This window comes from Branchiostoma lanceolatum, chromosome 4 (genome assembly GCF_035083965.1).
Source record: "Branchiostoma lanceolatum isolate klBraLanc5 chromosome 4, klBraLanc5.hap2, whole genome shotgun sequence".
NCBI lineage: Eukaryota > Metazoa > Chordata > Leptocardii > Amphioxiformes > Branchiostomatidae > Branchiostoma > Branchiostoma lanceolatum.
Window position 1 is genome coordinate 7262345 of NC_089725.1, and position 12732 is coordinate 7275076.

A 12732-nucleotide genomic window follows, 5' to 3' on the forward strand; every position below is an offset into this window, starting at 1 on the left:
TTCACTATAACTTTAACACTGTTAACCCTATTCAGAAGGGGGGGGGGGTGCTTTTGAGGCCCGCGACAACTTTGATGTCGCGTAACTCCTGAACGGTCTATGCTAGAGCCACCAAACTAGGTGACAAATTTGATTATATAAGTTTATAATTTTTCCTGTTCTCATAGCGATGAGTTTCTGACAGGCATATTTTACAAAATTTCCTAATTTCAGTTTCAAGTGAGTTTTCAGGTTTTGTTGCTAAACCACACATGTTGCATACCTTTGAGTTTCATGGGAATACCCTATTGATACGGTTCCATCCAATAAAGTCACGTGAATGACGTCATAACTACGTCAATTACGTCGTTAGGACACCAAAGTTGTTAGATTACACAGATTTTACTTATACATCACCCGTTACAAGTACCGTTTACAGTTGTAAGTGGTTAACGGTGACCACCGTTAGCCAGTTATAAGTGGACCAGGAGACGTCTCCTGGCTCTTGAGATACAGCGTTAACAGTAAGAACAAGCCGGGAGAGATGGGTCACCGAGGCCATAGATAGTGGACTGTAGGAGAAGCCTCGCGATATTTGGGGACGTGACCTCACGAGGGTACAGAACGGTGGCCGGGATATTGTGTTTTCAGGCCCGCCGACCGTCCGGATCGATCGCCGTAGGTCGTCCAGCAGCAAAACTCTGCCTGTTCCATGGTGAGGTGAGCAACTTTGGTTCATTTATACCGATTATTTTTATATTGAATAGGCACAGATCCTCGTTAATTTGCAACTAGCTCGAGCTATGCCCGGTGCGTGTTAAAAGGGGGGGAGGGGGGTGCACACATCACCGCGAGTAAAAATAGTATGGTTCTTTTTAGCCCACTGCTGTTGTTACTGGCCTCATTCATAATTTGGCCACGTTCATCCAGATCATACATGTATCAAAACCACAAAAGGTCGGTTTGTAATATTCTAACTGGAGTACGTAAAGTAACACTAACAGACACAGAAGACTAGTCGAATCGACACAGTATCCTGGGTTCGCGGAAAAGGCTGGCCAGGCTACCCTACCAGGCTTAGTATGTTACCCTTTCTGGGCCCCCAGGGGTATGCATAGGGGCTTGGCCTGTAATGGTATTTCCTAGAGGAAAAATGTGTCAATAAGCCCATTCAAGGTTGCGACTACACATGCGCAATGTCAAAGGTGAAGACAGGACAGGACAGTATGAATCTCCAAACTTTAACCACATAGTACCTGGGACTGGGAGATACATGTGCTAGTACGAGAATGAGATACTGTTAGTAAGTTGGTCAAAATACCGTCAATGCAGAAATGTTCGCGGTGGTTTGATGTTCATGGTTTTTGCAGTGAACTTTCAGCGCGAACTTAAAACCACCGCAAAACTTTTTGCCGACTTACTAGTATGACTGTAGCGCTATTGTTACAACTGCAAACACTCAATTTTCCCTATATAGTATGTCATTCACATTAAGGGGAAAGCTATAAGCAAATTATAAATAAACTAAAAGATTACAAGAACATCGCTGACACCTGTGTTCCCACCAGAGATTTTGTTTCATGTTTGGGAATCGAAAGGCATTCAATTTCAAATTACCGTAAAGCCTGTTGAATTTCGTCCCTCAAATGCAAGAAGTCATTTTCAGATGATAGGTCATAAAAACCTGTCGTACGACACACCTGTTTAAGCCCGACCATGTTCACATTGGTCGCAAGAAGAGGTCCATAACTTTTGAATGAATTGGTGACATTTTTAGGGCAGCCTTGGATGTGTTGTACAAGATTCATAGCCTCTACCAGGCTCCGCGAGATCGCTGGGAAAATAGTAGAAATCGGCAAATAGAGTGAAAGTATGCCAGTGGTACTCCGCTATACAGTGAAGCTCATGGACCCTCTCTCCGTAGCTAACTCCCTTGGAACACTATTCACTCTATTTGCCGATTTCTACTATTTTCCCAGCCATGTCGCAGAGCCTGGTAGAGGGTACAAGATTCAGCCAGTACTAGTACATGTATTGTCATCAAGTCCATGGTCTGATCTCTCATAGCCACACTGGAAATCATATGACATTTGTATCAAACAGTCAAAACCAACGTTGCCAGTGACCTAGGTTTTTGCGGTTACCTCTTTATCGCAAACTTAAAATCATTCTCAACCACCCCCTAGCGAAAAGTGAACTGTCCACTAATGCTTTCCTTATTACTAGTAAGTTATTCCCACTGCAAATTTCAAGCCATTTAGCTTTCCTAGCAGGGTACCTGGGTATTACAGGCACCAAAAATACCAAAAATCACCTCCATTTAAGAAGTGGACTACTCCATGATCATTTGCACCTTTAATATCTGGTGCAAAGACCTTACACCTGAGTCCTCACCAAATTTACTTGGCTTACATAGGATGTCACGGAAGACAATTGCAAAAAGCATCATTTCGGGCAAAACTGTCCCCAAAATGATTAATAATGATATTGTAACCACCTCCATGCAAGAAGTGTCTATTCTGGAAAAAGCTCCTCCTATCTCTCCTTACAGCAACTAGCTCTTCCTCAGCGAATTTCATTCCATTTGGCTTTCATAGCAGTACACGAGTAAAAACAAACTTGGGGCAAAATCATTTTCAACCATCCCCATGCAAGTTGTGGGAACTTCCTGGATCATGCTTATTTCACGACAAACAGTTCAATACCCTACAGCAACAGACTCATAGTCTCATATGGCCATGGCTAGGCCAAGGCAAGCATTCCTGACCATGCCCCTATAGCTAGCCTCTCTGTTGAGTGGTGTTGTGCATTGTGCCCTATCTTTAAAACACTTCTGCAAACAGCCCACTTGACCTCTCCAAACTATATCTCACTACAGTCCACGTACTTACATGTTACTAGTTTGTGTCAGTAATACTGTAAATTTTGAAATGTTCGCGGTGGTTTTATGTTCATGGTTTTCACGGCAACCGTTTCACCGCAAACATTTTTGTCTAATACTGTGGCGTAGGGGTGGATACCGGTTCGCTGGACCTGATTCAGGCCTATATAACATCCAAAAACCGAGTCCAAAAACCTGAGAGCCAAAAACCTGAGTCCAAAAAAAAATGAATACAGTACAAATATATTTTTCTATTTTATTTGATGAAAAGTGTTTTGAGTCTACCCTCTGACAAAAACAGGCATTTAAAATAAGTGCAACATTCAAATATCAAACACGTTGGTTTATCTTGAAAGTCTTCTCACCAAGTTTTGCTTGTCAGTATTAATTCTCTATGCTTGATATTGGTCTAATAAAACAAAACATCAACTGGACAGGATCAGGTCCAGGTTCAGGTCCCTGGACCTAAACTTGGACTCGGACCTTATTAAGCCGAACCTATATCCACCCCTCCTGTGGCGGTATCATCAGGTATGTGACTACAGTATAGCACTGCTGCAAACTTAAAACCACCGCAAACACTCTATTTTCCCCTTAGCACAAAATTAGAACCATGCAAACTTAAATGCATTCACAGTAACAAGACCACCTCCTAGTGGTGAGAAGTAAACCAGTTATTATTGCCTGAGGTACATGTAGGTAGCACAACGATATGCATTGGCCGGTGAGAAAAACTGTGTTGGCAGAAAAACCTAAATCCAGTCCGGACAGCAGAAAAAACTGTCCAGGCTGAAAAGAGGCTCTGCATGGGGGTTCCTGGCAACACTTAAAGCTAAATTCAGCAGGTTTAATTTAATTCAAGAGGATCGACAACGCTTAACAGTGGTTCACATTCCTATAGAACTGGCAGCGCAGCATCATGAATGGCCCAAGGGTGCAACCATTTTGTAGGGGGGTCTGAGGGCATACTCTCCCAGAAAATCTTAACCCTCTCAAATCTTAACCCTTAATACATGTCGTATCGACATGAGGTGGGGTGCATACGAAGCATTCATGACATTCAAGGGTGCAGCCAACCAATGTAGGGGGGTCTGGCATGCTCTCCTATAAAATCCTAACCCTCTCAAATGCAATTCCTTACATTTTGAGACCCAAAGTTTGCATGTTTACTGTGTCGAAACCAAGATAACCAGATGTCCTGTTGTAACTTTTCATAGGGCAATGTTGTCTTTCGACTACGCCTTGCGATTAAAATCTCAGTAATGCTGAAAGAAGAATTCAGGATAACAAATAGCAGGCTATGTAGAATTAATGGCAAAGCCGACTGGCTACGATTAACAGTAAATTAAAAATAGTAGACTATTGTCGATACAGACTTTCATTTTTAGGCGTAGTCAGTATCTCTGATTCTATGCAGGACAGGACACCTCCTCCCCCATGCAGACCCTCTCTTCAGAATGGACAGAGTTTTTTTCTGTCCGGACTGGACAGGATTTTCCACCAACATGAGAAACATTTTTGTTGTTGTTGAAGAAAGCAGAAGAACTATCGAGAAGGGGATGTGGTGTGCTGTATACATTGGTTACCTTCACATGTATGATCTCCTTCATGTTGAACTTAGTCAAGGGGCTTATGTTTTCACAGTCTAATCTTGATTGATCTTATGATGCATAAGAAAAAGCGCATCACTTTATTATTGGATAATCATATGAACTGTAACCTGCTACGAAAAAACATTATTCTTCCTCCTATGTCTAATCTCATTAGGTCGCCTGCTTGACCAGTGGTATTTAATGAATAATTCACATCCATACATACTGATAGTATCTTTTAAAAGTCTGCAAATATTGTAAGAAAGCTGTAAAGTTAACCTAAACATGATCCAGTCCCACAGTATACGTAGTAAGTCCATGATGCAATTGGCCTTGTGACCCACAAAGCACAGCACTGTTTCATCCTGAAGTCAGCAAAACATTATTAAGTTAATTGCTTCGGGCTCTAAGAACTAAAAATCAGTGTTGTTCTATATCTGACTTCAAAATTTCAAACAAGTAATTCATCAAATAAAGTAAAATAAAAGGTTGTATTCCTTTTTCTGATACTTAGATTTCAAAAAATATTCTATATACTATAGTACAAACCCTACATGTAGGTGCACCAGTAAGAAATAAGGTGTATAGCTCCAATTTTGAGTGCACAAAGGTGCACATGCACCCACTGTTTTAAGCCCTGTATAGCCATAGGCAGTATAGATGGAATACTAGTAGCTTCTCCTGTATTCATCATCACATGAGAATTCTAACAGAATGTTATTCCCTTTTTATACAAATGTAGTAAGAATTGTAGGAATGTGTGTGTGTGTGTGTGTGTGTGTGTGTGTGTGTGTGTGTGTGTGTGTGTGTGTGTGTTTGTGTGTGTGAGTGCTGACATATTTAGATCAGAGTTTCTGATGAGTGAGGAGTCCCAGGGACATGTGTGTGTGTGTGTGTGTGTGTGTGTGTGTGTGTGTGTGTGTGTGTGTGTGTGTGTGTGTGTGTGCTGACATATTTAGATCAGAGTTTCTGATAAGTGAGGAGTCCCAGGGACATGTGTCAAAAACTTAACTTATGACTGCTTAGACTACACTCTTTAGTGTATTAGGTATCTATTGTTGTCACGAGACATTATATACATTGCACTTATCCTATGTATTTTTGTACATACTATAAGCACTAGAAAAAAGACAATGCATTGTCTTTATTTACCCAACCTTCACCTTTTTGTTCTTGTTGTTTCTATAGGGGCTGACAATATTCAACCCAGACAGAGCATCAATGCCCTGTCCTTATGAGATGACAGTGAGTGAGAAGCTGACAGTGCAACAATGGATTACCTGCATCTGCATGGAGGAGTCATGTATCAACACCAACCAAGTCCTAGTTTTTTTTAGAATGCATTGAGTCTGTCAAACAGCTAGTAAAAGTTTACACATGTATGAATCCTTCCTGCAATTTCAATTCCCATTGCACTGTAGACATGTATGTAATTATTACAATGGCAATGACTCTGATCCACATGCTTTTAAAATCACACCTCAATCCAAAAAACCTCATTAGATTAAAAATGTAGTAGAAAATGCCCCCGTTTTGCATGTCTCTTATATGTAACTTTTACATATTCCAGGACTACATATGCTGTCAGTAAGTGTAATTGTCCACGTCTTTGACAGTTGTTTGTGCCCATGCATGTATTTCTATATGCAATAATACAGTACATAACCAATTTGAATTGCATTGAATTGTCGTTTTCCTCTTTAGTCTTTGTTTGACTGTTATCATAACACATATTGGTATATTCCAAAGTCAATCCATACACGGAGGGTGACCCAGGAAAAAGCATGTCAGTGGCACCTCAGGCATAACTGATTAAACAAGGAAGCCACGCTCTCTGTTGTTTTCTATATTCTGTCAAATATTCCATTGAACAGCTTCAGAATGTAAAGTAGCTGCAGGGGAGTTAGGATAAATTGTGTGTTTTAGATGCTCTGTTGAACATGTATAGGTATCTGAGCAGTTCCTGATTAATTGATTTCAAGCTGTGTGCATTTTGTGATCTATTCACTTCAAACTGATGTGGTCATTGCGCCAATGTCAGATGTATGTGCTGAGACCTAATGTGAGTCTTGCCTTGCAATACCGACTCATATTTATTTATTTTTACTGTAACAAGTACATGTTGAGGGTAACAAGATGTTGATATGATCTTAATAATCTAGATTGCTTAATCTTTCCATATCAGTTTATTACAAAGTGTTATGCATGAGTCTAAGTTACCATTGTTATGCACATGTACATAAAAAGTACAAACACAAACACTTTTCTATGTAAAAAGTTGTTGATATGGGATTCATTTTTTGTTGCTTTATTCTACTGCAGTCAAGTCAGCATAAAATAAACTGTGGTCTTCGAACATAACATGTGCTTCTGGAGTTTAAGTCAATAAAGCCAGCAGGATTTTAAAGACGATTCAGATGTTTTTATCTTTTCATGTAATCTATAGTTATCTACAATACTCAAAACAAAGCCACAATATGCATATATATATTTATTGAAGTTGTAATGTTTTTGGATAAGTCATACTAAAAGGAGTCCTAAACTCTAGAAGGGAGTGTTATTTTCCACTAGATTATGTATCAATGAATACATAATCAGCCGACTTTGTACAGAATTCAGACCCTACCCATGGATTCCCTATATACGTATTCCCACTTCCTTCATGGTGAATATTTTTAGCATAAATAAGGGGGCTAAGCACAATCATAAGGCCAGTTGTTAATAAGATATAAAGGCACATATAACAAGACCTTTCTTAGCCCCCCTGACATTCTTTTATCACGCCATGAATGTACATTGTATCACGAAAGTTCATAAAAAGAATGGCAGAGGAAGTGGAAAAATATAGCTTCTGGTTATGGACCAGAAGGAGAGGAAAGGCCTGGGGGAAGAAGGAGACAGCATAAGTGTAACAACGAAGAGGCTTAAGGAGCAGCAGTGAGGCTGAGGGCGTACCAGGGTACGTGGGGGATATAACCTCCTTTGAGGGACGAAACGTTTGAGGGGCCTCTGGCTGAAGATCACAGCTGACTCCTTGGTGCTGAAAAGCACGTCAAGTGGCACGAGCTACCTGGCAGGTGAGAATCAAATCACCCTGTACTTCCAGTGAAAAGAAAATAGAGGATCATGTGGGGAATTTAGTAGAATACTGAATGCGTTTTGATGCGCACGGGACTAGTGGGTACTTATCATATATTGTAATAAGTATTGGTTTTTTACTTCGAAAAACTATCATCTATTGGTAAATAACTCCCCCCCCCCCCCGGAATTTAGGACTCCTTTAATCTTCTGACATTGTACAGGGCTTGAAAGCGTTGCTTGTTTTATCTCGCCTATAGAACAAAAATGATTTCTTTCAAATTCGGCTGGCATATTTCTATATGCTCATGCTAATTTTGTAACTGAGATCATATTTTGTTAATGAAAGTCTTTAACATATTTCATGTAAGCGTCCAGAAAGTGATACAACATGAAAGGTTGTTTTGCAGACTCCCATGGAAAATAATGTCTATGCACTACAAGTACTGTACATTGCCAAATCTATAGTTCTGGACTGAAAAGATAAATCGTAGGTTGTTTGTAAATATATGCAATCAAACGCACTTAAAAGGCTATTGGACGAATGAAATATCGATAGACATTTTTTACTATTTTTTAACCTTTTTTTGGAAGGTTATCTGACGAATGAAAGGTTTTTAACTCGGCAGAAGACGACAAAAACACTTTCTGTCGGGTCCATTTTGCAGTTCTAACGTTTGTCGCTAGGATGAAATAAATCGTTTTGTTTGGCCAATATCTTCAAGCAGAAAAGCGGAACAGCAAATCTACTGACAGCACAGATAGATAAGCATATCAACTTACTTTTGTGAAAGTTTCATGGAAAAATATCCGTTCCTTCTTGTTTTATAAAGGAAAACGCACTTTCGTTAGTTGCGGTAGGAAATCAAGCTAGAAAGTCCCCCCGGAAGATGGCAGGTGAAACGCAGCCTCGCTTTGCGCGAGACCGGAAAATCTTCAATTTCATATCTCACCTAGAATACAACGGATTTCTTTGAAATTTGGATGACATATTCATGAAAGCTTACTTAGGCATTGTATGGATTCCAAAGCGATAAGTACAATTGGTTATGGAGTGATTAACAGTTGATATTTTGACCATAGATCATATATTCCTGTCACTAGTGCCAAATAAAACTTCGCATTTCTCCTGAAAAATTGAGTGCAAACACTCAGCAAGGTAGTGCTAATACCACTGAAATGTCCTTGACAGAGTTATATTGATAATATGTCTATTGCTCGATGTAGATCCCTAACGCTACATCATTTTTCTAATATGCCGCACTTTTTAGATTGGGAATTTTGACCGTGCCCCAAAATGACGATAGATTAATGGCCTATATCTTCAAGCAGAAAAGCGGAACAGCAAAACTACCGACAGCACAGATAGATAAGCATATCAACTTACTTTTGTGAAAGTTTCATGGAAAAATATCCGTTCCTTCTTGTTTTATAAAGGAAAACGCACTTCGGTGAGTTGCGGTAAAAAATCAATCTAGAGAAGTCCCCCCGGAAGATAGCAGGTGGAACGCGGCCTAGCTTTGCGCGAGACTGGAACATTTGGGTTTCATATCTCACTTAGAATACAACGGATTTCTTTGAAATTTGGATGACGTATTAATGAAAGCTTACTTAGACATTGTATGGATTCCCAACGGATGAACGCAATTGGTTATGTAGTTACTAGCAGTTAAATTTCCGATAATAAATCATACATTTCTAGCAGAAATAACAAATAAAACACATTTCTCCTGTAGGATTTCATATCTCGCCTTGAACAAAATCTACTTCTTTGGTTCAGGGCGGCCCCTACCTTATGTTTATATCATTAAAATGTACATTTCTGTGACCGGCATGTCTGGACAGACTCAATGACACCTTTGTTGGGCTTAACGTCTTCGAAATTATCAAAAATCTAATTTTTCATTCAGGGGGCCCCCCTAGAGTTTATTTCATGAAAATGTACATTTCTATGACCGGCATGTCTAGACAGACTCAATGACATCTTTTTTTGGCAAATTCGTTAACGTCTTCGAAATTCACAAAAATCTGATTTTTCATTTAGGGGGCCCCCCCTAGAGTTTATTTCATTAAAATGTACATTTCTGTGACCGGCATGTCTGGACAGACTCAATGACACCTTTGTTGGGCAAATTCGTTAACGTCTTCAAAATTCACAAAAATCAAATTTTTCATTCAGGGGGCCCCCCTAGAGTTTATTTCATTGAAATGTACATTTCTGTGACCGGCATGTCTGGACAGACTCAATGACATCTTTTTTGGGCAAATTCATTAACGTCTTCGAAATTCACAAAAATCTGATTTTTCATTCAGGGGGCCCCCCTTGAGTTTATTTCATTAAAATGTACATTTCTGTGACCGGCATGTCTAGACAGACTCAATGACACCTTTGTTGGGTAACATGGTTGATATATAAAACTATGCACAATGCACACACAAGACATTCGAAAAGACGATGGAAACAAGATAGCAAATGGGTGCAGCTTTAATGACAAATGCATTGTGGTATATGTAACATAATATATCATGAAGATACATTCTTGGAAGAAGAGTACCTAAAGTATATGTATTTGATGTAGTACCTGCAGAATATTCAATAGGCAATATTACTTGTACCTGGTCTCCAGACTCCAGAGCCATGCAAACATTACTTGTGCCCTCACATGGTCTCCATATCAGTATATTCTACCAGTGCTGCATGGAGCCTTACCTAGTGCCTCAGTAGCATGGTATATTTCCTGGTCATGTGTCCTATATGCTGTAGGAGGCACACCAGCATTACATAATCTTCTGTACAGTAGTAAGAGAAAATTAAGATTAAGCCTCTGCTTACCCATGTACACAACTGGTGTGCTATATCTAAACCGGTATAGTACATTACCGATGCTCTTAGAGCCATACCAACATTACCTGTTAGGTGTTGTTGAGTCCCAAGAGCCACACCAATATAAGCTGGAAGTTGCCTTACCTATTCCCCAGATCTAAGAACCATGCAAATCTTACCTGGGATACATCAGCCAGTCTTTAGAACCTAGAGTCAAACAAATAGCTAAAAAACTGTCCTTGACAGTAACTGTTTACTAGCCATTTAATAGAAAAATCATGTTAGATACACACTCATGACTCAAATATCTATTGTATATATATAAAATTCACATGACCTTAAATTCTACATGTAAAAACTAAAATGGTTTTAAAGTTTAAGACTACTGGTAGCATTTTTGGCTATATTGTCAGAACCAAGGGATAGAAGTACCCAACCTTCTGGGACATTTTTATATAAAATGTCACACTATATGCATGTCTATTATCAAAGTGTATAGGACCATTTGAACTATAAAGTCAAAAATGGGTAGGGTTGTAACGAAAATCAACAAATAAATGACCATCTGTTGGGCATGTTGTTACTTTCAAAACAAGTATCCAATATGGGTCCAGACCAGCTCTTAAAGTTCAGTTTTACAGCTTATATAGTTCTCTATTCACAGGGTGTATGTATACATGTGGGGAAGTGTTTGTCCATTGAAAGTTCTTGGAGGGGGTGACATTTTCTTTAAAAAGATGACAGAATTAAACTTTGCCCATCAGGAGGCCATATATATTAGCTATATGTCACAGTAGAGATTGCAATCCAGGACAATCGGCGACTGTCCTAGGACAGATTACGATCGGAGTCTGTCCTAGAACCTACAATTACACTACCGGCAGTAAAGATAGCGATCACAATCTGTCCTGATAACAAACAGTGATTCTACTTGGAGAAATTCTGATAACCATTAGATCATGCTTTGGAAAATATAATTTATCATTGCACAACATTTCAATCAGTTTTAGCACACTACCTACATTCACAATTACTATTCTAGGTGAATAAGTTCATATTTCATAACGGATAAATTCCATGTATGTTTACTGACAAAGAAATTTCTGATCAAGTTATGAAAAGGTTAATAATCGGTGAAAGATATCAATTGGAAGGTGATCAAACAAAGCAAATTTTGAGGTCTCAAGATGTTACTCAGTGTCTCACCTTTTCAGTACATTTTACTAGTCATATACCAAATCTATTCTCCACACAAATATAGACTATTCCAAAATCACCCCATTGCAAAAATGTACTATTCCCAATCACAACATGTGCAAACTTCAAGGGGTATGTACAGGAGGGATAGACTCCGATGAGTTTGAATCAGAGTTTGTCCTAGGGCAGATTTAATTGCCGATTGTCCTAGTACAGATCTCGGTTGCAATCTGTCGTTAGTAGAATCACCGATTGTCCTGAATCGCAATCTCTACTATGACATCTACTCCTACAAATATGGTTACTGTCTTTTCTATAGAGTATCTCTACAGGGGCTGGCTGTAGATTCTGGCCAGCTGGATATGATATTGCCCCCATATTGGGTATGCTGTCCACCAGTTTCTGTAGAATATATACTCCACTACTGTATAAAGTGGTGCGATGACCTAATGGTAGACTAGAGTGTTCACCTTGCACACAGTAGGTGTTGAGTACAATCACCGGCCGTACATACTGCTTTTTCAGCTTAGCACTCAGCAAATGGGTGTGGAAGTTAAACGCACAACATCACTACCAGCGGACTAGTCCCCGCTGCAGAGACTTGCACAAAGTTGTGTGGCCCAAGGACTGCGAATCGGAGATGGGCGCACCATAGGCTCCAAGAGGCGTGGGAGGACTGTAACTTTAACTAACTGTAAAGCTTGAATTCGATGGGGGAGGGGGGCAGTTATAGCCGACAATAGGTACTGCCTGTAAGTTATTAAATATATAAACTGTACATACTACAATTGCTGCAGTTGGAATTACAGGGTGTAGCTAATTGCCCTTCTGAGAACAAGGTCAACATTTCAAGTTGACCAGCCTTTCAGCCGCAAATATCATCTTACAACATAATAATTATAATGTTAACTAGTGGTACATGTAGTTCCGTAACCGTTGGTACAATTGTCTTCATAGAGGCCTACAATCCACTTCACCTCCCAGCCTAGCTGTGGGGATTGTTTTTAGCCTGTAGCATTTTGCATACGACCACTGTTATAGAGCAGCTACTCTGAAGACAATGGATATTCAACAGGGGCACTGGACAAAAATCCAGTGAAGTGTACTGTATGCAGAAATATTAGCGGTGGTTTTATGCTTGTGGTTTTTGCAGTGGCTGCTTCACTGCGACCATTTTTGTC

The 12732-nt window shown here is 39.6% G+C and overlaps 1 long non-coding RNA gene across 1 annotated transcript; it reads left to right on the top strand.

Annotated features, from left to right (window-relative positions):
- Nucleotides 1-398: 398 nt before the first annotated feature.
- LOC136432385 (uncharacterized) lies at nt 399-6864 on the top strand. Its single transcript, XR_010755520.1, has 2 exons — nt 399-699; nt 5641-6864. It is a non-coding gene; the product is annotated as an uncharacterized lncRNA (long non-coding RNA).
- The last annotated feature ends 5868 nt before the right edge of the window (nt 6865-12732 follow it).